The sequence below is a fragment of the Ovis canadensis genome, chromosome 17 (genome assembly GCF_042477335.2).
Source record: "Ovis canadensis isolate MfBH-ARS-UI-01 breed Bighorn chromosome 17, ARS-UI_OviCan_v2, whole genome shotgun sequence".
Classification (NCBI taxonomy): Eukaryota; Metazoa; Chordata; class Mammalia; order Artiodactyla; family Bovidae; genus Ovis; species Ovis canadensis.
The window spans coordinates 72023125-72050019 of NC_091261.1; the positions used below are offsets into that span (position 1 = coordinate 72023125).

Here is a 26895-nt window from a genome sequence, read left to right on the forward strand (position 1 = left end):
GGCATACAAGTCACGTCATCGGCACGTGGCTTTTCACCCTGGCCGGGGTGGGGAGGGGAGCGGAGGGGGGATGAAGGTCCTCCAGTGCCCTTCCTTCGGCGCATGCTCAGTGCCTATGATGCCCTCTGGCCTAGGTTCCCGGCTCAAGTGAGCCACAGATAGGTCTCTAACGATCAGAGGGGAAGCTGCAGACGCCAGAAGTGGTCCACCATCCTGTCCAACAACCGTTCCCACAAGCCCCCACCCTGATCTCCAGACCTTTGGGAGAGAGACTTGACCCCACGCCCCAGCCTGACACGGCAGTGGCCACTTCCAGTGGCTTCCTTGGCTTCGCCAAGTTCCTCCGATGTCCTCCTTAATGCTGACAGGTTAATCCAGCCACTGCTCATGGGAGAAAGAAAAACTCCAGCTACCGCCTTTTCCTCTGGGGGTTGGGGGTGGCGGAGACGGGAAGATACACGTTAGTCGGCCTGGGAAGGGCCTTGCAAACCTCCCTGAAAGGCCCCTTCCTCTGCATACCCTGTTGGTCTTGGCATCTTAACCCACGGGCCCCACTTTCGGTGCCCGGAATCACAACCGCTGAACCACTGACAAGAAGGGACCCCCGCGCCTAATCCATCAGTAAGAGGTGGCTACTGCAGTAAGAGCTACTGCAGAAGCCACCCGGAATCTGACCACCATCTTCTTTGCACCCCCTAGTCCCCCAGGCTGCATCACTGCTCCCCATCACTGGTCTCCTGGCTTCCACCCCTGCCTCCTGCAGTCTGCTCTCCACTCAGAAAACAAAGCGATCATTACCAAAATTGTAAACTAGGTCATGTCACTCTTCTGATTCAAGCCCTCCCCCCACCCCCCTAGAGAAATGAAATCCAGACTCCATGCCTACCCTGGCAGGTCCTGCAGCCCCCAGGCCCCTCCCACCTTGGCCCCCTCACTTTCCCCCCATCCCACCACACTGGCCTTCTTGCTGTTCCATCAAGACAACATAGTTGTCTCTGCTTCTGCAATTGTCAGCCCCCCAGCCTGGATCCTTCTGGCTCCTTCTAGAGACTCAGCTCTCAATCAAACCATTACCATCTCCCCTGGCCATCCTTTTTGTAACTAATTTTTAAAACTTTTTATTTTGTATGGGAGTATAGCTGATTAACTATGTGATAACTTCAGGTGGACAGCATATAACTAAATTTTAATCACTAAGTTATCTCTCTCCCTGCACACCATTCATCACTGTCTGTCATGTCATGCTGTTTCCTTCACAGCACTTGACATAGTCTAAAACCGTCTTGTTTGTGTGTTTCTCTTGTTCCTCACTAGACTGTAAGCTCTAGAAAGGCAGGGAACTCTGTCTCATTCACTGCTGAGTCCCCAGTGCCTGGCACATGGTGGGATTCAATAAACATCTGAGAATGAAGGAAGGAAGGAATAAATGAGGGAATAAATAAATGAAAGGGAGTGAGTTTGCAGAAAGCAGTGGATCTCAGGGTGGAATTCCTGGAGCAGCAGCATCCATGTCCCCTGGGAATGATGTGTTAGACATGCAAATTCTTGGGCCCCACCCTAGTTCCACTGAATCAGAAACTCTGTGTTAACAGCCCTCCAAGGAATTTTGATCCAGGTTCAAGTTTGGGAATGTCTGTCATAGCGACCACCTGCAGTCTCTCACCAGGTCCCTCTTGTGACTAAGGAGTGCAGAGCTAACTGGCTGGGTGGTCAGTCTTGTTGGAGGAAGGAAGTCAGAAAGGAGGAAGGAGCCAGCCCCATGCCCTTGACTGACCACTGGCCTCTGCATGCCCAGGTAGTCTTCAGAGCCATGCAGAGTCATGCTGAACACACTGAGGCTGGGGAGGGCTTCAGAAACCACTCTGCTCCTCTCCAGAGCAGAAGGACAGGGAACTTGCCCAGGAAGTTACATCTCTGGCCTTTTGAAAGCTCCACAAAGACCCAAGCACTTGACCTTAGCAGTAAGATGACCAACTGGTCCTGATTTGCTTGAGCTTCTCTCAGTTTTAACACAGTAAGTCCAGCCTGCCAAGAATCCCCTCAGTCCCAGGCTAACTGGGAGAGCGGGTTCATCCTACTCAGAGACTCGACTTGAGGTCTCGGGACTTGTAAATGCATTCCCTTCCCAAGTCACTTTGGTGTATCTACCTGGGTGAGACTAAAGATGGGATGGGGAAGGGCAGAATTTAGGAGAGGAAGATGGAAAGAGATTGGGAGAAAATGCCAGCCAGAGGGAGAGAGCTGAGATCAGATGAGGAAGAAAGAAGGGGAGGAAAGAACTATGAGAAGAAAGAAAGGGAATTTTTAAAGGATGAGAAAGATGGAGAAGGGGATATGGCGGGGGTGTGAGAAGGGGAGAGAGAAGAGGCAGAGGCTTAGAGACACAGTGCTACAGTGATAGAAGAAATGGACAGACAGAGGGGATGGGACAGGGGCAGGCTAGGCTGGGGGAAGAGTGCACCACACAGATGCCTTCTGGCAGCATCTCACATAGAGGGCCTCCTAACAAACTTTGAGAAATCATCTCTCTTCTCAGGAGCCCCAGACACTACCTCGCCATCAATGGCTGGCACCAAACTTGCTTGGTGCAAGTTCTGTTCTCTACTGAAAGCTGCTTCCATTCACAAGCTGCTGCTTATCATGGTGTAGATTCATTCAAGATGAAAGGAAGGAGAGAAAGAAAGAGAGAGAGAGGAAAAAAGATGAAAAAGGCAGCTGAATAAACTTAGAAGATTATATTAAGAGATGCGGAGAGATTCTTTTTTCTCCCGCTCTCTAAATAAATCTTTCACAAACCAAACATCATTATGACACTGTCAGATGAATTTCCTCTTGTTGACTGATGGCAGAGGGGTGGGCAAAGCCCCCAGCTTCCTGAGGGCAGTCATCTTGCTCACTAGCTGCATTCCTAAGCCAGAGTCTGACACAGCTCCATTACAATGAGATTTAAGTGTGCATTATGTCTTTAAAAGTAATGACAGCAAGACAATTACTTCGAAGAAACCACAGTGACATTGCATATGCAGTCTGGTGCCTCAGCACTGCACCCTGGTCTCCCACTTCTCCCTGGCCCAAACGGGAAGCTGTGCTGGACTTAAAGGAACCAAGTCTGTTCCCTGGCCAGGCTGGAGGGCTGATCCTTACCACCTTGGCAATGAACCATCCTATAACCTGAGTCCTTGCATCCTGCCTGAGAAAGCAGCAGCCTCCTAGAGCACTTAGGTTAGCAGGGAATGCTAGGTCCAGCTCGTGCTCCCATGAGAAACAGAGGGAGCCAGTAGCAGAAAGTTAATGATGTGTCCTGGGGAGGCAACAGACCCAGTTCCCAGCCCCTCGGGGGATGCGGAGGGTGGGGGACCATGGCAAAAAGTCTGACGCTCACAACACACCTAGAACTGTTATAATTAACATCTGTAAAAGTGTTTTGCATTTCAAATAACTCTTTAATCTATAGCATTGGTGGTTTAGGAAAACACAGAGCCCAGGGCCCTGCGCTCAGGGTTTCTAATGGGACGGGTCCAGAATCTAACCCAAGAATTTGCCTTTTCTAACAAGTTCTCAGATGATACTGATACCGCTGGGGGTGGGGATGGGAGGTGGTGAGGACCATACTCTGAGAACCACTGAGTCAGATGAACCACCCAGTTCAGGTGAATCAGTCTCTTGAGCACTGAGAGCTTTTTACAGCAGAATGTGAACCCAGCAACGTTTGTCTTTCTCTGCCTTTTGCCCTCCCAGGTAAAGCCGCAAGCTTACTTTGTGCAAATGCCGCTTCTCACTGGCAAAAAGCTTTTCAAAAAGCTCCCCTCACTTTTCAGAAAGGATTTTACAACTCCGCCTCGCTAAAGTTTAAGTGACTAATAAGGCAGGATGCATTATTCCACCCCAAAAGCATCTGCTCTTCATCCAAGAGCAAAGCCTAAAGACAAAGAATGAAACTTTAATGATGGATTTTCATGTATCAGTGAGCTGAGTGTTTTAGGGTGATGAAGGAAGACCTCTTTGTACTAAAACCTGCCCTCTCCCTGAAAAGATCATATATTGTAGGCAGTCACTTACTTTATCTAAGTCCCAAAGGGACTGTGTCCTTGTCCCTATTATTACTATTATTTTTTGCCAATGCCCACCATAGTGCCAGGCATACTGTAAGTACTCAATAAATGTATGACATATGGATAAACGTCATTTATCAGCTAACTCTTTGACAGGAGAGAAAGGGCAGTTCTTTGCCTGTAGCAGATCTGAGATGAAAGCCAACCTTTTTACTCTTCACCAATGACTCATCATAATGAACCAATGCTAACTTGGACCTACTGCATGCAGGTCACTGGCTGAACCACAGGCATCTCTCCAAACTGACCAGTTCACTAGTCAATCAAGGTTTCATTCATTCATTCACCCATGCAAGCCACTGCTGAGCATCTGCCGTGCTAACTGTGACTCTAAAAAGGAAGGGGGTGCAGCCTTGGCCCTAAGGATCTTGCCTTGTAGCATCTTGGGAGCTGTGTGTAGGGACACCCACTGTGGCAGGGAAAGCACCAAGGCAGGGAAGAGAGGGAAAGCTCAAGTCTCCTAGGAAAAATCCTTGGGCTCCAAGTTGGTGAGTAGAGATGATTCAGCAAAAGCCTCCTAAGGATTTGGAGGAACAAAAGACACAGAGTAGTCAGGAGGGCTTCTCCTCCTGAATGCCTTCCTCCAGGGCCTGCCCACCACACTCATGACTGCCCTGTTTCCTTGGGGCCACAAAGACTTAAAGAAAGGTGGTAATTATGCCCATTTCATGGGTGAATAAACTGAGGTCTGCCACCCCCACCCACCGGCAACTGCACAAAGACCACATACTAAGTAAGTGGAACTGGAAGTCCCCTGTCTCCACACCATGTCTTCTCTCTCCGGGGTCCCAGAGCTGTATGCCTGACACAGAGGAGTCACCTTTCTCTATCCTAACTCAGTCTTATTTAGGTCAGGGGTGACTTCACTGCTACCATCACCAACAGCATCCCCATCACTCACATTTATTGGACACTTACTCCTTGCCAGGCTCAGTGAGAAGCAGTTTGCAAACATTAACTCAAAATGCTCACATTTCCTTTATTATCCTCACTTTAAAGATGGAGAAACTGAAGCCCAGAGAGGTGATATGATATAACTAGAAAGTGCTAGAACCAGGATTTAAGCTCAGGAGTTCTATTTCCAGAGCCTATGCTCTTTACCACCACACTGTGCTCCCTTAGTGCACCTGAGGAAAATGAGGCTCAGAGAGGTTTAGGGTCTCTCCTGAAGTCACACAGCAACCAAGCACTGGAGCCAGGATTCAAACTCAGGTCTGGTTGCTCCCAGCATCTCACACTGCAGCCCCTAGAGGCTAAAAAGGCTGGTTAAAGAAACAGACAGGGATGGGGAACAGGAAGGAGAGGTGGCTATTTTTGTGGTACCTCCTTCACTCTCCTAGCACATCAAGGATCTCCATCCTGGGTGGCAGCTGAATAATTTAAGCTCATCACTCCAGCCCACTACTACTGGGTCCCGGATTTATTTTTATCCCAGGTTACAGCCACAGTGCTTAACAGAAATAAACCATGCTGTTTGCTTCTCATCGCCTTTACATCAACTCCTGATCTGTCTGCATTCATGACCAGCTCCCAACTTGAAGGGGATAAAGAGCAGAAGATAAGCCCATATGTCATGGTGGTTTTTATTAGAAAGTGTCAGATTCTCTATGACCCACAGAGAGACGGACAGAGAGGGTTAAATACAGAGTAAACATCTCAGCTTACAAATAGACCCCCAGAGCAGCCACTGTGACCAGACCCACAGCCTTAGATAGGCAGCCAGGATGTGTACAGGCAGCAAGAAAACAAAAGGCACAGCAAGCCGGGGAGACTGACCTCCAGGCCACCGTTTCGGACTGCAGGATCTCTGGCCACCGCCTCCCTCCCACCACTGAGAAAGGAAACGTCCGCATTTGTCCCCACAGCTATGCTTCCTGATCACTTCACAGGACAGAAAATGGGAAAGGAGCTGCTGAAGGTCCTCCCCCCGCGCCCCGGCTGGGTCAGGGCAGCGGCAGCTGCTGGCTCCAGGAAGGAAGGCAGGTGCCTTGTCTTTGTGTATTGCCATGCATGACTCACTGCGTGGTCTCGGGCAAGCTGTTTGCCCTTCCTGGCCCCCCTGATGACTAGATCAGAGGTTCTGAACTCGAGGTGCTCAGGGGGGCTACAGGGCATAGGCATCTTTCCAGAGTGGAGGTTCTCAAAGGGATCCTTGGTGTCTTTCTGGGATAAGTCTCTAGAGGGCTTTCAAGCGCTGCCAGATCTGGATGTCTATGCAACTGAAGCCACAAACCAATAAGACCCCTCTCCAGCTGAGCACAGGATTCTAGGAACCTAGGAAAGTTCTTACAAGAGCCAGTCTCCATCCTGATTCACCCAAACAAAACCTGCTCAACACATCTGATAAATTCCCAAACACAGGGCTAACCCTTCCTAGGAGCATGAATGCGCACAAGCACAAATATATATACTCAGTACTCATCACACGGTTATAGGGTCTCAGAGATGGAAGCGGCCTTGGGGTCACCTAGACCAGCTACTTCATAGCACAGATGGGGAAACTGAGGCCCAGAAAGGGGAAGCAGAGCTGGGGCTGGGACCCAGGTCTCCTGATCCAACTCCAAAGCTCTTTCCAGAAGCTTCTGTTTCCCTTACACTGGTGCACCACAATGCACCAATTCAAGTGTGATGAGGGGGTAGGGAGGGCAGCCTCTCGGATCTTAACCACCCCCAAGGAAATAAGGATGGGAGGCAGCGAGTAGATGTTCAAAAAGCACCCATGGGTGGATGGCCGAGTTCCAGCTACCTCAGGTGGGCTGGCCTGCCCTGAGTGGCTGAACCAGTGGTTATCATATGTATGTGTAACTGAATCACTTTGCTGTACCCTTGAAACTAATATAACATTGCAAATCAACTCTGGTTTTATATATATATATATATATATATATATATATATATATATATACACACACTCCTACCCTGGATGGTCATATTGCATTGGCTGGTTATATTGCCCCAGCCCCCTAAACCTCCCTGTAATCCAGCAATTAAAGAGTTCACACTCAGCACAGCAGAAGACCCCTGAGATCCCCCACTCCAGGGTCGCAGCCGTGGTCCAGCCTGACCAGTTAGTGCCAAAGTTCAAAATTTTAAATATCACCCATGGGCCAATCTGTGGCTCCTTATTTGACTGTGGCTCCAAATTTCCCCACATTCATCATTCACACTTAGGCTTCCCAAGGAGGAGACAAAGGCAACTTCCTCCCCAAGGTCACCCAGCAAGGAAAATCTGGGATTTTTGAGGACCAGCTCTTTGGGACTAACCACCAAGCATCCCTTCCCACTGCCTCACATGTCATGTCCTGCCTGAGCAGTCATATGCCTTGGGATTTTGGTGTCCCCACTTGGCTCTGGGGCTGGGGAAAGTGATTGAGTGGGCCGTGCTTACGCTTGCCAGTCTTGGGGGCTGATGTTTTATTCCTCCCACCTCCAAGAATAAGAACTGGAAGAGGAAATCCTCGGGAGGGGGTGGCCCCTGAGATAATAGTGAAGATGCTAAAAATAAGGACATTCATTTCCAGAAAGGTAGATATAATCAAACCAGGAAGCAAAGCAAATCCCCTTTTGATGGGTCACAGATTAGCCGCAAAGGCATTTAAAATTAAATGTGAGTTCTGGATTCAGTTAAAAGGGACCTCCCCCTCCCACTCACTAACAGGTTGGTGAGGCTGATCCCATCAGAATAAAGAAACTAGAGCAGGGTATGGTCTGTCCTGGAACAGATTTGAAGCTGGAGCCTGGAACCCTTCCCCAGAAGCTGAACAAACCTTATTCACCCCTTTCCCTACTCCGAGACAGGCTCAAGGATGAAATCCCCTGGGCTTGGTGCACCCTCTGTGTAATCACTTACAGGTTATGCCACCTGTGAAAATAAAAGCTTGTCTGCTCAGCAGACAGCTGGCTGCTCCCCTCTGACCTGCCTGACCATTCATTCCAAGAAAAATGTGATCCTTTCATGTCTCCTAGATCTCTCATCTCAGGAAACTGTGAACAGGCAAGCTTGCACAAAATTACCACAATTAATTACTCAGCTGTCCCTGGAAGATGGTACAATCTGCACCCGCTCCTATGCAAGCTTCACTTGGCATGCCTACGTTACCCTAGGCAAGGGTTAACCATCCAGCTATAAGTGATCCTCTCTCATCCAGAGTCAAGGTGCCCACCCAGTAGATCAGAATACCCAGAGACTGTCCACGACAGGCTGGCCAGTACCACCAAGGGTTAATTCACTCAGAGAACTGCTGGCTACTTTCAGAAGCTTCTGTTGCAAGGGAGAGGACAAATTGGGCAGAAGCCACAATTTTGATTGCATTGCCTAAAACATGAGCATATTTTACCCCCACCCTGGGCAGTGAGCCGAAATCTCATTTGGCTTTGGGGTGCTGCTTAGGCAATCAAACACTGCAGAATGTGGGCAAATAAATGTGGTCATTCCTCAGCACCCTTTCCCTCCCACCTAACCTCTATCCCACCAGGGCATGTACACACCTCGTTGCAACTGGGACTCCAATACCCCTAGCCCATTTACACAATTGAGAAGAATATCACTTACCAAGACACCAGAGGATTGCAGGGGGAATGGGCGAGCCAAATTCTTGCCAACTCCTCTCTTCCCTGACGGGTGGGAAGATGCTAACTCTGGATGACTTGGTTTGAAAGCTCAGCGGAGGTGCCTGAAAGAAAATTGTTCATTTGACTTTCCTACTCTTCCCAAAATAAAATCAAAGCAACTGCACACACACACACACACACATGCACATGCACACACACACACACACACAGAGCAACTATCCCTAAATCACACAGATCCAAGATGAAAAGAAATACCACTGCCGGAAGAGGAGAAAACTCAGACCAGTCAGTCGGCAAGGTAAAGACAGTGGCTCCCTCAGCTTGCCCTCCACATGGATGAAGGTTTTCACTCTGTGAATCTCTCTCTCTTTCTCTCTCTGTCCTCTCTCCCTTTCTGTCTCTTTCTCTTTCTGTCGTCCGCGTAGGCAACTCCGGGGTTGCTGGCAGTAGACGAATCAATTGCTTCCCTGGTGCGGGAATCAGTGGCGGCTGCCACCACTGCTGCAAAACCCGGTGTGAGCAAGGGAGGGGGCAGCAGCTTCCCGGAGCAGGGGGAGTCAAGCCTGCCTCCCCCACGCCGTGATTTATGTGTGAGGTACCTGGAGAAAGAGGGGTGGGAGCCCGGGAGATGAGATTGGGCGCACCAGAGATCCTAGCTGGTGGAAATGGCAATCGGGAGATTGGCGATCAGCACCGCGGACAGCGCTAAAATGCGGCGGCGGAGGGGATGGGCGGGAAGTGAACCCTCAGGCTGCGAAGTTAAGTAATTGGATGGTTAGAGCAGAAAAGGGGGAGAGTCCAGAGGAGGTGGGGGGGGGGGCGGGGAACGGGACTTCTCGACATCACACAGTGAAGTCAGTGACAGCCTACCTACCACACACTTGTTCTAATCTTGTCGTTCACTCTCGAAGCAAACAAGCTGTAACTTTACAGCCCCTTTTCCACATACGCCCCCAGACTTTCACTGCTCGCTCAGAAAAGAGTTTGACCCCAGTGTGGGAGTCTCCAAGTGGCTCCTCCCCACCAAATCAGCCTAGCTGACCTGTCCTCACCCACACTACTGCAGATTTCTGACCTATACCTCAGGTGCCTTGAAAATCAGGGCAGGAAGATGAGGCTTAGGAAATGGAAATTTCTGTGGGGCAGGATGGTTTAGTTGAATAAGCACTTGACAGGTTTCTGGAACCAAGTCGAGCCCCCATACCACCTTGGAAAAGTCACTTAACATCTCCAAGTCTTATCTGCACAAAATGAGCATATGACTATGCAAGAAGTTAAAAAGCAACAATAAGAACATCCAAGTTGTGGGCTGCTATAATCCCATGATCCATAAGCTGTCCTGTGATTCAAATGTCTTGACAGAAGGAGAAAGGAACTGACAGCCAGTCCAGAATGGTATATGCCAGCCTCACCTTTCAGTTCATGGTTTGAGTGGGATGAAGTTGGGAGACTATAAAAGGTCTAAATCAGACAATTGAGCCATGGCCAAAGACCTAAACGCCAAAGACCCAGGTTCATATTCTGAAGTGAAATCACTATACAGACAAGAAAACAAAATCATTAAAAGGAGAAATACAGAAAGAGAAATTGACTGAACTTTCCTGGTAGTACAGTGGATAAGAATCTGCCTGTCAATGTAGGGGGCATGGATTCAATCCCTGGTCCAGGAAGATTCCACATGCCGTGGGGCAACTAAGCCCATGCATCACAATTACTGAAGCCCATGTGCGGAGCCTGTGTGATGCAACAAGAGAAGCTACTGCAATGAGAAGCCCACATACCACAACTAAAGAGCAGCCCCCACTCTCTACAACTAGAGAAAGCCCGTGTGGAGCACAGAAGACCCAGCACAGCAAAAAAAAAAAAAAAAATTAAAATATATAATTCTTTTAAAAAGAGAGAAGTTGATTCCCATGGCTTCAAACATTCCAGATCTCAATGGGTCTTATTCCTGCTTATTGGGAGGAAAGGACAGGAAATCTCAAATAGACCAGGATCTGTTTAGAACTTCTCAGCAAAGTGAATTAGAACCCTCTTTACTGGGGACCTTCCTCTAGACAGTCCCACTGAGAGGGCCCAGAGTGAGCTACCACATTCGTCACCTAATCCCCTCCTTGGAAAGTAGGGCTTAAAATGTCAGAATCTTAGAGACCATTTAGAGCTTCACTTTATCGATGATCATGATGGCGGTGATGATGGTGGTGGCGAGGATGATGGCAGCTGTCATTTTATTGAGAACCAAATACACACAAGCCCTTCGGCTAAGGACTTTACATGTGTCATTTCCTTGAATCCTTACCGTGACCTTTCGAGGGAACTATTACTACTCCCATTTTATAGTTGAGGAAACTGAGACTCAAGAAGTTAAGTCTCTTGCATAATGTTACACCAGAAATGTCAGACATAGGACTGAAATCCAGGGTTGTATAATTCCAAAGCCCATGCTTCAGGATGCCTCTCTCAGAGTCAAGTTCAAATGCATTCTACAATTCTTTGGCAGAACTTCATTGAATCTTTTCTAGAAAGACCCTATGACACAGGTTCAATGCCCTCATTTTGCACATGGAGAGACTGAGGAACAGAGGGAGACAGTGGCTTGCCCACAGCCAAAAAGATAGAAAGTAGCAGAGTTGAGTCTGGACCTCCGGCCTTTCAGATGCCAAGGCGTGTGTTCCAGGGTCTAGAGCATCAGGTACATGTCTCAGTAGACATCTGAAGACTGATTCAAGAAACCCACATAGGATGCTGGTGGTGGAATCAGAATCCAAATAATTTCCAGGTCTTTTGGCTCCCAGTTCCAAGGAATGTCTACCCATCTCCCCCCACCTCGCAGCTTCCCTGGCATTAGGCACATGTTCTGGGAAGGTCTGTCATGAATTCAGATCACCCTTAGGGAACGAAAATAGCTACCACCTGCTACATGTCTAGACATCTGCCACCTGTATTAAGCACTTTATGGGTGCTAACTCCAATCTTTATAACTACGAGGTGGGTGCTATTATTGTCCCATTTTCAGCTGATGAAACTGAGACTCAGGTGAAGTAAAGCCCCAAAGCTCACACAGCCAAGAAGTGGCACAAGCAGAAATGCAAATCCTGGGTCTGTCTGATTCCAGGGCCTCTGTTTTTGCTACCCTGCTAGTTTTTTCTCAAACTGGCCCCCTCTCAAGAGGCCCCTATTAGAGTGTAAGTGAGGCCTGAGTTCCACCACCCCCCTCTACCCCTGCTTTCAACCTGAGCAGTTGCACTTTTAAGTGTTTTGCATACTGGGCATCTGCCCAAGCCTTCATTGGAACAGAGCTTTGCAGCAAAATTAAAAAATAATAATATGGTTGAAGCCAGAGCTCTGCACCTTTCCCGGTGACCATGCCATCTAGGAACCAGCTCTGCCTTCTCAGATTTTTGCCTCCACCCTCCCTACCTCCTTGGTCACCATCTTCAAACCCCTCTTCTGTTCTGAGAGCTTCTGGAGAGAACTCTTCATTCAGAGAACCAGCTGAGGCTGTAAGCTCTGGCAGCTCTGCAGCAGGGAGATGCCTGGACACCAGACACCCCAAGGCTAACTAAGCCCAGCCAGGCTCTGATCCTCTTGAGGATGGAGCACTGCAAAGGGATTTCTCAGGGCCCTGGATTCAGCAAGCTGTCCTGGCCTGTCCTTGTGCTGCTGAGGCCAGAGGCAGTCCACTGAGACTCTCCGTCACCTCCAGAATAGACAAACAGTGGGGAAGGTGGTGGCGACTGTCACAAGAGCTACCCACCATGTGCTGGGTGACTCGTATGGCCATGCTGTATGTCATCCTCACAACAATCCTGTGTGTTAAGATGGCAATTGTTTTATTTCCATTTTAAAAAATGAGAAAACTGAGACTCGGTGGCCTAAAACAACTAGCCCTTTAGTTCATAAATGGTACCACTGGGATTTGGACTGGGGTTTATAACTATTATGCTATATGACATCCTAGTTAAAATTGCTGCTTCCATTTTTTTACGTGCGTATGATTCACCAGCTATCATGTTTTATCACCCCAGCAATATTCATGACTTGTAACAGCAAAATGAGGTTGCCCATCTTAGAGATGAAGAAACTGGACACAGAGAGCCCAGGTGCTGTGCCTAAGGTAAGACAGCTAGAAAGAGATGGGGAGGGCAGGATGTGAATCTGAACAGTCAGTCTCAGGGCCATGTGCTCTTCTGTCTCCCAGAGAAATGGTGCTGAGTTTGTCCAGAAAGAGCAAATGTTCCCATTTCATTTGGCGAGTGGGGCAGAATAACAGCCCTCAAAAATGTCCACGTGCTAATCCTCAGAAGTGGTGAACATGTTACCATATGTGGCAAACGGCACTTAGCAGGTGTGATTAAGAATCTTGAGATAAAGAGATTACCCTGAGTTATCTGGTGGACCCGGTGTAATCACTACGGTGTTATAAGGGGAAAGGGAGGCAGGAGGAATAGAGAGGAGAGGTGATAATGGAGTAGACGGTTGAGAGAGGTGGGGAGAGAGAGGGAGATGGAGGCAGAGGGAAGGAGGAGAGGGAGACAGAAATAAAGAGAAACAGAGGGAGGGAGGAAGAGAGAGAGAGAGAGCTGTGTTATTGGTCTTGAAGATGGAGGCTGCTGCTGCTGCTAAGTTGCTTCAGTCATGTCTGATTCTGTATGACCCCACGGACGGCAGCCCGCCAGGCTCCTAAGAATACTGGAGTGGGTTGCCATTTCCTTCTCCAGAAGATAGAGGAAGCGGCCACAAAGCAAGGAATGAGGGAAGCCTCTAGAAGCTAGAAAAGGCAAGGAAACAGATTCTCCTTGAGAGCTTCCAGATGGAGCACAGCCCTGACAACACCTTGATTTTAGCACTCTGACCTCCAAAACTGTAAGACAATAAATCCGTGTTGTTTTGAGCCACCAAGTTTGTTGATATTTGTTACAGCAGCTATAGGAAACCCATACAGCAAGTTTGCTGGAGGACCCTACAATAAGAAACCCATGGCAAATCAGCCTTAGGAATCACATCTGAGCCCCTTCTTGGCCAGAGGACCCAGGACTTCAGTCATATCACTGCCTGTTCTAAACAATACAGTATACAAGTGTGTGCAGGTGTGCATGTGCACACACGACTGTACATGAGTGCACACAGAAGGAGGTCCTACAAGAGAGAAGACTCATGCTCAAAGCCTCAGCCCAACCATCAAGCTCTGTCGCTGGATGGCACTGGCAGGGCACGACATGCTTTATTCACTCCCTCCTTCTCTTTTTTCTACGAGCCTCCAGGGAAATGCTATCATCGGGACCACAAAAGAGAGGAAATGTCACAGGGCAGCTTTCCAGGAGCACAACTCACCACAGGGGATAGATAAGTCAAAGACAAAACAAGCAGACAGAGCAGAGAGACTAGCGAGCAAGGAAAAGAGAAAGGGCTCACGAGGGAGAGAGAATTGCTGGGTTCCTCTCACAGTTGCTTTGTGCCCTGGGAGATCCTGTCCCCCACAAAAGAGACAAATCTTAGGAAAGCCCATTAGCCCTTTGGAGAAAATATGGCTAAGTACAGGAGAGATGCTGCAGTACTTGACAAGATAAACTTTTAAAACAAATCAACAAGTATTACTTATTAACCAGTCGATTCGGTGTTATCAGGCAAAGCACTTCTAGGGGAAAGAAACTTGGACTTGCCTTCTGGTGCTATGAGCTTGATCCTGGGCTCCCCCCACTCACCAGCTGTGTGACCCTGGGTAGGTCACCTGAATGTTCTGAACCTCAGTTTCACCAACTGTAAGATGGGACTGCAAGACACTTCCCACCTACCTGAAATGTGGCTAGGACATTTCACTGAGCTAATGAATGTGGATGAATGTTATATACGCTAAAAAAAAATAGCAGTTACCATTTATTAAGCACCTACTGTGTGCTGGGTGCTTAACTAGGCTCATTTTTTCCTCAAGGACTGCAGTTAAACATCCAACCTCAAACTACTACTGGTGCTGGAAGAAAGAACATCAGCAGAGACAGTATAATGAAATGGTTAAAAGGCCAGGTTTTAGGGTAAAGTTAGCTCGGCTCCAATCTGGCTTTACCACATACAAATTGTGTGGCCTGGAGGAAGTTACTCAACCTCTCTGTGTCTCAGTGTTCCCATGAGTAAGGTGGAGATTGTAACAGTATCTCTTCATATAGCTGTCATTAACTAATGTATGTAAATCCCTTAGCGTGCCTGGCATATAGAAAACCCCATGTGTATCATTTTTGCTTATTATTGTTACTATAGTGATGATGATTATTGTTGAAGAGAGGCATTTTCCAAAAGGCGATACATGCTGTGCTGAGGTGAAAAGGGTCATGTTAGGTGGCCTATAGACACATTTTTTTTTTTTAAGGTTTAAATGTTATATATTTATTTTAAAGTGCATCAGAAAAAAATATTGTATTTTCATTTCCAGTAGTGACATAATGTTTCCTTCTATGCAAGTATCCTTAAGTTGATGCAATGTAAGGCAAAAATAGGTTTGATTTTCTCTTTTGTTTCCAGCACTTCAATAGCATTACCTGCCCTGAATCCATCCTCCAGGTATGCTAGATTTACCTAACTGCCCTGCCCCAATACCTTTAGCAACTGCATCTCTTGTAGGTGGGGGTTGGGAGCCCCAGTCACTCCAGGAAATTCAGAAGCATGGTCTAATGACAAGAAAATAAAGAAAGAAGGCAGAATCTTTGCACTCCCAGGCCCCCTCCAGAATATGCTTATGGTCTATAACAAATCAGTTCAGTTGCTCAGTTGTGTCCGACTGTTTGTGACCCCATGGACCCCAGCACTCCAGGCTTCACTGTCCATCACCAACTCCCGGAGCCTGCTCAAACTCATGTCCATCGAGTTGGTGAAGCCATCCAACCATCTCATCTTCTGTCGTTCCCTTCTCCTCCTGCCTATAACAAATAAATAACACTTATTGAAGACTAGCCATATGTTAGTCCGTCATATGAGCTCGTGAAATACAGCCTACTCCCTGGGTCCAGCATACATTATAAGCAATTCTCCCAGCAGACTGGATGGTTCAAGAACACAGTTCAGTCTTGAGTGTCTCTGAGTTCTCAGGGCCCAGACCACTTTGATATTTTGTCGGTTCTGCATGTGGACTTCCCAGGCGACACTAGTGGTAAGAACCCACCTGCCAGTGCAGAAGGCATGAGAGATGCAGGTGTGATCCCTGGGTTGGGAAGATCCCCTGGAGAAAGGAACGGCAACCCATTACAGTAGTCTTGCCTGGAGAATCCTCATGGACAGAGGAGCCTGGCTTAGGACACATGCAGTGAGTTATTCTTAGAATGTTTAATATTTGTATCTTTTATTTTACTAAAATCTCAGAAAGAGGGTGTCTGACCACCTGAAATTGCACGTATAGTTGTAAATGGGATATGACAGTAGTTCATGGGATTCTGCAAGGGGCCCCATGTCTTCAAGATACAGCTAGCTTTGAACAATTTTAGAAGAACTGGGGCTAGATCATCACCCAGGATGATCAATACCAGAGTTGCTGGCTACAGGGAGAGAGCAGAACAAGCTAGGAGAGGCCAGGAAACTCGCCTGAGGAGTGAGATTTTAAGCTGGTTAAATTTGGACAAGTGGAAAGAAGAGTTGAGTGAGGAAGAGCAGCTTGAGAAAGAAGTTCAGCTGTCCTGACGCCCACTAAGGCAAGAAGGATGGAGGGGACTGACATTTGCTGGGAGAATCCACATTTTCACAAGACGCTTTAAGCTCCGAGTTTTTTTGTTTTTTGTTTCTTTAAGAGTGAATCCATAATGGAGGGATCCCAGGAACTCTGACTGAAAGTGGGGAGGTCAGGAGAGGCAGAACTGTATCCCGTTAGGTCTTTCAAAGCACACCTCCAAGAAGACCCTCTCAAACCCTGGTCTGGCTTTCCTCTTAAAATAAATAAACCAGATTCCTCACTTCTGCTGAGAACAGATATCTGTCGGTATCTTCCATTCATCAGCCAGTATTAGGGAGGGAGCAAAGGGAAAGTTTGGAGTAGGAAATGGCAACCCACTCCAATATTCTTGCCTGGAAAATCCCATGGACAGAGGAGCCTGGCAGGCTACAGTCCATGGGGTTGCAAAGAGTCAGACACAACTGAGCACACACATACGCAAAAGGAAAGTTGGCTCCTCATGAAGTGACTTAGATACTCACCAAGTACCTGGAAGAATGACTGAAAGGGAATTGGTCTTGGGTCCCACCTCTTCCACTCAGTGGCTGTGTGACCCTGAGCAAGTCACTTCATCTCTCTGAGCCTTAGCATCCTCATCTGTAAAATGGGACAATACTAATACCTATGACATATGTTTAAGGGAATAACTCAATGAGATAAAATATGTGGCTCGATACAGTCTATGAAGTACCTGAAAGTGAAAGTGTTAGTTGCTCAGTTGTATCTAACTCTGCGACCCCATGGACTGCAGCCCATCAGGTCCCTCTGTCCATGGAATTCTCCAGGCAAGAATACTGGAGGGGGTTGTCATGCCCTTCTCCAGGGGATCTTCCTGACCCAGGGATCGAACCCGGCTCTCCTGTATTGCAGGTAGATTCTTTACCAGCTGAGCCACCTGGGAAGCTCCTGATATGATACGATAGTCGTTCAGTCTTGTCCAACTCTTTGTGACCCCATCGATTGTAGCCTGTCAGGCTCTTCTGTCCAAGGGAATTCTCCCAGGCAAGAATACTGGAGTGGGTTGCCATTTCCTTCTCCAGCGGATCTTCCCGACCTAGGGATCGAACCCAGGTCTCCTGTGTCTCCTGCGTTGCAGATTCTTTACCACTGAGCCACCAGGGAAGCCCCTGGCACATAGCAAATGCTCAGCACATTAGTTGTTGCTATTGTTATTATTACCCTCATCTTATTTTTTGTTTTATCATTACCTTCTGCCAGATACTGTGGATACTGAAAGGAGTAAGATTCTACCCTTCCATGCTACAGGCCAACTGGAGAGATAGAAAAATGTCCCCCAAATTACAAAACAGTATACGACAAGCCTATAAAAGAGCTGCGAGATGCATACTACAGAGAGGACGCTTGTTTCTGTTCTGTGTGTGCGGTGGAAAGAGGTTGAACAAGGTTACCTCCACGGGAGTCAAGGGAAGCGAACGGGTGGGAAGGGGAACATGCCACATGACTAACCTCCCAGTGCCCCCAAGTGTCTCTCCCTCCCCTCCCCAGTACTTGCTCCAACATCTGGGAGCATCTCCCTCCAAGGAAATTTCTCAAGATCACACTTACGTAATACTAACATGACACGACAGATATCCGGAAGGCTTGAAAAAAGGAAGAGGCTGGTTCTCTCCAGCAATCCCATTTGGCCAAGCAGGCAAGGCAGTGAAAAGTGCTGTGGAAATGGTGAGGGGCCGTTTTTCAGGAAGCAGGCTGGCGATCAGATTAGCCGACTGGTACCCAGCAATGTACATGACACAGCCTTCCTGGAGGGTGATCTAGCACTAAAGTGTCCAAAACCTTAGAAACTATATGCACCTACAATTCTGACCCCCGAGAGTCTCTTAAGGAATTTAACCTAAAGAAACAAATAGATGAATGTACAGAGATTACAGAGATGCTGAAGCCCTGATACTTTGGCCACCTGATGCGAAGAGCTGACTCACTGGAAAAGACCCTGATGCTGGGCAAGATTGAGGGCAGGAGGAGAAGGGGATGAGAGAGGATGAGATGGTTGGATGGCGTCATCGACTCAATGGACATGAGTTTGAGTGAACTCTGGGACATGAAGGGCAGAGAAACCTGGTGTGCTGCAGTCCACGGGGTCGCAAAGAGTTTGACACAACTTAGTGACTGAACAATGATAGAGACTATCGTCATGACAATGCTTTTCATGATGACAAACTGGAAACAACCTACATACCCAACAGCAGGGGGGCGTTTAAGTAAACTGTGGCATACCTGAGAAGGGCTGACTCATTGGGAAAGACCCTGCTGCTGGGAAAGAGTGAAGGCAAAAGGAGAAGGGGGTGGCAGAAGAGGAGATGGTTAGACAGCATCCCTGACACAGTGGACATGAATCTGAGCAAACTCTGGGAAGCAGTGGAGGACAGAAGAGCCTGGAGTGCTTGCAGTCCATAGGGTCACAAAGAGTTGGACACAACTTAGCAACTGAACAACAGCAACAAAAATATTTCATACCCGGGAAGGTGAAGCAGCCCCACACTGATAGTCTTGGTATAACCCCCAACAGACATAATCTTTATATTTTTTTAAAAAAACATAAAGGCACTTCTCTGGCAGTACAGTGGTTAAGACTTCCATGCTCCCAATGCAAGGGGCACAGGTTCAACCCCTGGTCAGGGAAGTAGATCCCACATGCCACATAGCACGACCAAAAAATTTTTTTTTAATTTTTAAAATGTACAAAATGGTATATATGGCTTGAAAGTGAAAGTCACTCAGTCATGTCCAACTCTTTGCAACCCCATGGACTATACAGTCCATGGACTTCTTCAGGCCAGACTACTAGAGTGGGTAGCTGTTCTCTTCTCTAGGGGATCTTCCCAACCCAGGGATCAAACCCAGGTCTCCCACATTGCAGGCAGATTCTTTACCCGCTGAGCCACCAGGGAAACCGAAGAATACTAGAGTGGGTAGCCTATCCCTTCTCCAGTGGATCTTCCTGACAGGAATCAAACCGGGGTCTCCTGCATTACAGACAGATTCTTTACCAACTGAGCTACCCCATTAATAATTACGGTCCCTGGGAAGACAGAAATGCTGGAAAGATCCTTCTATGTGTACCTTATATCCCTCCTTCAAAGTTCTGGCCAGTCATTCATTTACTCACTCAACAAACATGCTGAGAGCCAACTTGATTGCCAGATGCTAGGGATACAGAAGGATGCAAAAGTGTTACCATCCTTGCTCTTGCCAAGCTTACAGACTCAAAAGTCACTTCCTCCAGGGAGACCTCTCTGACAGTTCCTCTTTTCTGATCCCTGGTAGTCCCCTCACCCAGAATTTATGAAGGAGGATAATAGCAATTTCCTAAGATTTTAGCTAAGTTCTTTACTTGCAGGATATTGTTTAATGATTATAGCAACCCTGGAAAATAAGTCCTAGGATTGATCTCCCTTTTTTGGATGAGAAGACTGAGGCTCAGAGAAGCTAATATATTTGTTCAAATTCACACATTAGCAAGCAATCAAGCAGGGAGTCAGCTCACTTCTGTCTGACATCAGAGCCCATGCTCTTAAGTACCTTATTTGTGTTGGGCAAACACGGAAGACCCTGGAACTGCCCTCTCCAAGAGCCTTCCCCAACTCCTCCCAACAGGTTGGACTCTCCTTTTCTCTGTGCCCATTGCACGTATCTGGCCACTATAACAGCTTGTCTCTTTCCATTGTGATCCAAAACATGGGGGAGACAGACATCTGACCAGCCTAAATTTCAGGCTTAGTTATCATAACTAGAATTTGTCAGTGGTGAAAGGGATTCTGCAAGAAGCCCCATGTCTTCCAGATGCTGTTCTCTGTGGACAAGTTTAGAAGGACCTAGGCTAGATCATCATCACCTGGCAAGACCACGGCCAGAGATGCTGGCTGCATCCGGATATCTGTTCCTTGAGGACAGGGGACTACATCCGTCTTATGTACCTAACAGGATAAATACTAAATAAATAGCTGAATGAAAGAATGATTGGGGGCATCATTTTTGCCAACCATTTATTTCCTAGATAAAAGTTGCTTCTTCCTCTGGGCTAGATGCACCCACCATCATCAACACGCTCAGGAAACTGCAAAGACACTGAGCAGAAAGAAATACAGGCCACCCATCCACCCAGGGTCCCACATGGAGGAGGAGGCTTGGAGGAAATGAAGGGAGTGATGGTTGTGGGGGAGGCCAGCCGCAAGTCTCCTGCCCCAGAGCTGATGCTTCTAAAGCTGCAGTCACGTGGGACATTCCTGCTCACTCAGGCAGCAAACCCAGGAACCTCACACCAGCCCTTTCTAGCACAGGAAACCGAGAGAGAGAGAGAGCCACAGGGAACATGAATCTGGCTGCATTTTGAAAATGCTTACTGGTTTTTAGGGGGAATCAGATAATTTCCAGAGGGTAGTTTTCATAAGAATTTATGTGTCATTCTCAAGTCAACCTTGAGGGGCATCAAAGCACAAAATCATTTCTCCTCATCAGCCCATCCTGATACTGCTGCACTTCATTGCAGGGAAAGGGAGAGATGATTCTGAGCCCCTCCATCCTCACCTGTAAAATGGGGGCAAGCTTATCTACCTTCCTAGATGTTTATAAGGACCACAGGGGGATTGAAACATGTGAAAGAACCCATTAAAAAGCTCAGCAAACAGCAAGTGTTCAAAGAATGCCTGTTCAGCCTGAAGGCGGTAAAAATCACCCCTAAACGGCTGCGTCGTGTGCTGCGTGCTCAGCCACTCAGTCGTGGCGCCGTGGCCCTGTGGACTGCAGCCCGCCAGGCTCCCCTCTCCACGCGGTTTTCCAGGCAAGAATACTGGAGTGGGTTGCCATTTCCTACTCCAGGGGATCTTCCTGACCCAGGGATCGAACCCACGTCTTTTGCATCTCTTGCATTGGCAGGCTAATTCTTTACCACTTAGCACCACCTGGGAAGTGAAACATCAGTGTTACTCCCTTTCAAATGTATGGAGATTTATTTTCGTAAATAAGTCTTTTTATTTTGCAATGATTTCAGATTTACAGAAGAACTGTGAGTCCCCACAAACCCTTCATGCATCTTTTCCTAACGTTAACATCTTACATTACATGGTACATTTGTCAAAACTAAGAAATTAACATTGGTACAATACTAACTGACTTTTTATGGATTTTACCAATGTCTTTTTTTGGTTGTTTTAGGATCCAACACTGCATTTAGTCATCTCATCTCTTAGTCTCCTTGTCCAAATTAGGAATTTCTCAGTCTTTCCTTTTTCCATGACATAAACACCTGATGAGTAGTGGTCAGATGCTGTGCGTAACATCTCCCCAGCCTGGCTTTGTTTGATAATTCTCACGATTAGACTGGAGTTATAAACTTCGAGCAGGAATCCCTTCTCATCATGTCCATCAGGGGACATATGATATCAATATGACTATGTCTCTTTTTCAGATGCTATCCTTAGACTTGCATATAGCCCAAATCTTCTTGATCAAGTATTTCTAGCTAACTAACCACAGACTCTGTGGCTTCGGGGCTTCCCCAGTAGCTCAGCTGGTAAAGAATCTGCCTGCCATGCAGAAGACCTGGATTCGATCCCTGGGTTGGGAAGATCCCCTGGAGAAGGGAATAGCTGCCCACTCCAGTATCCTGGCCTGGAAAATTCCCTGTATAGTCCATAGCGTCTCAAAGAGTTGGACACGACTGAGCGACTTTCACTGACTAACCACAGACTCTGTGACTTCGGGTTTCTTTGTTTTTTGGGGGGTGGAATTTAACGTGCAATTTATTTATTATTAAGATTTTTTATTTATTTTTGGCTGTACCACACGGCATATGGGATCTTTGTTCTCTGACCAGGGATCAAACCCATGCTCTCTGCAGTGGAACTGTGGAGTCTTAATCACTGGATTTTTAGTTGGAGTATATTTGCTTTACCAGACTCTGTGGCTTTGGATTTATCTAATCAGCACTGCCCTTGGGGCTTGGTGGGGGCAGAGTCAAACAGCACAAACAGAGAGGAAAATCAGAGAGGTGACAGGTTCTTTTAAGAGGATATGTCAGTGCCCTAGGGTCACTGCAACAAATTACCACCAACTAGATGGCTAAAACAACAGATTTGTCCTCTCACAGTTCTGGAGGCTAGAAGTCCCAATTGAGGTGCCAATAAGGCCATGCTGTGTCTTGAAGGCTGGGGAGAAGGGCCTGTCCATGCCTCCCTCCTCCCTTCCGGTGCTTGCTGACAATCTTTGGCAATCCTTGGCTTGCGGCCGCATCGCTCTGATTTCTGCCTCTGTCACCACATGCGCTCCTGTCTGTCTCCACATGCGCTCCTGTCTGTCTCTTCTGCTACGTCCTTATCTCTTTTTCTTACCAGGACACCAATCACAGCACATTTAGAGTCCACCCCAATCCAGCACCGCCAGTCTTAACCTAGCTAATTCTATCTGCAAAGACTCTATTTCTAAATAAGGTTCCAGGTGGACGTGAGTTTGGGGTATGCTGTTCAACAAGAGTGCAGAGGGGGGATGACAGGTAGGGAGGCAGCTCAGGATCTGAGTCCAGCTCTTCACTAACTAGGGGCTTGGACAAATCATGACCTCTCCTGTCTTACCTTCCCCATCTGTAAAATGGGAAAAGGTGATGACGATCATTATCTGTATCATGGGCATTAATTAAGCTAAGACCTATCATAGCACCTTTTAATCTATGATATACTTTACAAATGTGAGTTATTATCTGTGACAGCCATGAGAACGTGCCTTACAAAGCTCCGACTACAGGAAGCTTAATTGACTGAGGGCCCCAGCTGCTGTGCTCTCAAATCCATTGGTGCAAACGAGGCCACGCTTCCCATGGGCTGTTCCCAGCCAGTAACAGAATGCAGCAGGAATGCTAAAACAGGCCTAATCGGGGAGAGATGGGACTTCTCTGCCAGAGACTGTCAGGAGAGGACTCCTGACACCTTGCTGAAACTTTCTTGCCATGCCTGGGAGTCCAGGACACTCCTACTGAATCTTCCTTCTCTCTCCCCTTCACTCAGAGTCTGATGGCTTGACAAGCCTTCCCACCTCCCTTGCTATTTCCTCCCCCAGGTGTTTCCCCTAATTAAATCCTGCAGTATTTAATCCCATCTCAGTGTCTGCTTCCCGAAGGACCCAGACTAGCACACTATCCCAGAAATCACCTGTTACCTTTGCCTGAGCAGCACACATTTCCCTGCTCCTGACTACCTTTCAAGTAAATCACTGCTCCCCTATAGTCTGTCCATGAGGTCTGGGTGAAACTGATGCCTCCCTCTACTCCAGAGGTTGGCCCCTGCATAAACCTGATCAATCTGTCTACTGGATTGGCCACGATAGCCAGTGTTTGGTACAGAGAAAGACATGGGACTCGATGCAAACCAATGAGATCCCCATCTGAAACTTTGCTAGTGCTGTTAGGAAGAAGGCATACTTTTACACTGGATTGCTAAGCTGGTAGAATATAAGTCTGGAGCTGCTGAGGGGCATTTTTGCTTCAGTCCAGCCTGAGACTGAAGTCTACGCAAAAGAGAGAGTGATGTAAGAAACTGGTGCCATTATCTGTGCGCCTGGAACCAGCAATGTCTGAAACGTCTACATTTGTCCATAATGTAAACCAATATTTTCCTTTCTTGCTTTCTGCTTTTGGGTTTTATTTTGTTTTTCTTTAGCCTATTTGGGTGTTCCAACTAAAAAATTCAATTTATAATTTTTCCTGACACCACTCTTCCAAGTGAGGACCAGAGGATGAGACTGGGGCTTCTAGAGAGGGACTACAAAGTCAAATAAATATCAAGGATGGACAAAATGGATTCTTTTAATTCTATGTGTGAACTACTTTCAGAGTGTCAGAAGGATTAAAGAGGAAAAAGAAACAACCAAAGAAGCATCAGTGGGAGCCAGTTTGGCATTAGGCTGCTTTTTAAAGAAAGCTTCTCCACAATTAGGATTTCCAAATATAATCTCTCTCGTTCGACAGAGCCCAGTACCTAGACAGCTACTTCTAAAAATAAGAGAAATAAAATCTGTCTGTTTTCTGAGGAATCACAAACACATTTCATCTCTGGCTCTTCTGTCTTGTGTGGAACTCAAAAGAAGGTGTTTCCCTTCTTATAAAAAAATTAAAATTTGTGAAGATTCCTATCGATAAATTTGTTCTGCTCTTCTCTGTAAATGTAGATGCTTTTTTTTTGCAGATGCTGGTGCCTCCCATTTGGAAAGGAGGCTGATGTTAGGCCCATAACATCAAGCACATTGAGGTTTATCCCACATGGTGAAAAGCATCTTGGCCATTCTTTGGCAATAAATAAGAGTCCCAACAAAACCAAGACTCAGTGATCCCTATTCTCACAGCTCAACTAGGAGCACCCAGCCTGCTGAGGCATTGTGAGCAGGACCTTAGAAGTTAGCAAAAATGCAACCTGTGAGGCATTTCTAACTCAGGGCTCAATCTCCCTCCTTTGCAAAGAAACACAAATAAAAACCATTAACATCTGGCTGCATCATCATTAATTAACATGAGGAGACCAAACCTCACTAAGCAATTAATTCCACTTTCTTGAGTAAATGCAGATGGCAAACTAAGGTCTGTCTCATATCAGGACACTCCTGCCCCTGTTTCAGATGTGTCTTTTTCCCTGGCACAGCTTTGATGGCAAAAAGCAAATGCACCTACTTGTTCTTTAAATAGATCTCTGCCCTGGCTGCCTTGACAGCTAATGGCCAAAGGATGCTAACGCACAGTGGCACCTGTGTTCGAAAAATCAAGGAAGTTTTCCATCAACTGACTTGCTCCTTTATTAAGAGGAAAAGCAATCAGGCATGCAGGAGCAAAGCTCGGCTAGGGGATCTGAACCTCTGAACTGCACTGAGCAGATGCCCAGGGCTGAGGAGGACTCAGATCAATAATCATAATAACCTTAATGATTCCCACAACAACAGCAGCAGAAATGGCTATTATTTGCTGAGCACTTCCTGCAAGCCTGGCTCGGAATTACTGCTTTGTATGCAATGATCTCACCGAATTCTCACAGCAACTCTAAGAAGTAGGTGCTAATATTATCTTAGCATAACAAGATGGTTGCGGCAGATTGGCTGCAAAAAAAATGACCCTAATTCTTCCTTTCTTGTACCCACAGTCCTTACAATGTGACTTCACAATGCAGTGAGATTTTGCAGCTCTGTCCATTAAGAGATGGAGTCAATTTCTCTACTCCTGGAATCAGGTTGGCTTGTATCTTGCTTTGTCCAATAGGATGTCAAGAGCCTAGACTTCAGAGGGCCTTGTAATTTCTGCTTCCTCTCTTAAACACCTGCCCAATAAGAAGCCTAAGGTGTCCTGCTGGAAGATGAGACACTTAGGCTAGTCTTGACCAGTCAGTTCCCCGAGACCCTCAGCCCCTAAGATAGCACAGAAAAACTAGCCAAGCTCTGCTTCAACTGGCATTTCCACCCAGGCCACCCACAGACTAGTGAGCAGTAATAAAAGCTTACTGTTAGGTGCCCCTGGGGTTTTGTGATTGTTTCTTACATAACATTATTGTAGGAACAGATAACTGATACAATGAGGAACCTAAGTCACGGAGAGATTAAAGCAATCTCCCAGCAAATTTCTTAGCACATAGAAGATATTCAATAAATATTAGTTAAATGAGTGAATGACTAACTAAATGAATCGGAATTCAAGTCCAGGTCTGTCTGACACCATAGTCTGAGCATTCGACTAATAGGCTATACAAGAATGTACATTTCTATCCTAAACGAGATTGTTCCCTTTCAAAACCATGCAGCACAGACCTGACTCAATAGATACCCCTTCATTTCTATTCTCTGCCACTCCTGATTTCTCCCTAGCTCATTTAATTCAAACCCTTGTTTATGAAGTCTCTAGAGAAAGTGGGACATGCAAGTAGTGATAAAAGGTGTTAGATATGATTATAATCCACCCCGAGGGGAAAAACATATTTCAACTTTTCTCTGTTTTTATGTGTTAGATATACTGGATTACCACTACCCTGCCCCCATACTCTCCATCTTGATAGCTCTCTACTTTTTTCATCTGTTTTTTTTTTGTTGTGCTGAGTTGCTTGCAGGATCTTAGTTTCCTGACCAAGGATTGAACCTGAGCCACAGCTGCGAATGCACCAAGTGCTAACTACTGGACCACCATGGAATTCTCTGATCTCTATCTTTTAACTAGTAAGTTTAGACCATTTATATTTATTATGATTACTGAGATTTTTTAATTTAAACATTTTATGTTATATTGGAATATAGCCTATTAACAATATTATGATAGTTTCAAGTGCACAGCAAAGGGACCCAGCCATACATATACATGTATCCAATCTCCCCCAAACTCCCCTCCCATCCAGGCTGCCACATGACATCGAGCCGAGTTCCCTGTGCTATACAGTAGGTCCTTGCTGGTGATCCATTTTAAATGTAGTAGTGCATACAGGTAGATCCCAAACTCCCTCACTGTCCCTTCCCCTCACCCTTCCCCCTGTAACCATAAAT

At 46.8% G+C, this 26895-nt stretch overlaps 1 protein-coding gene across 2 annotated transcripts in view; it reads right to left on the minus strand.

The window, feature by feature from the left end:
- RPH3A (rabphilin 3A) overlaps positions 1-26895 on the minus strand; it is a 277387-nt gene that overhangs the window by 89513 nt on the left and 160979 nt on the right. For both annotated transcript variants that reach the window (XM_070289353.1, XM_070289352.1), the window contains one exon: positions 8665-8785. The gene's annotated coding sequence lies outside the window, so the exon portion shown is untranslated. The remainder of the gene's footprint in view (positions 1-8664; positions 8786-26895) is intronic.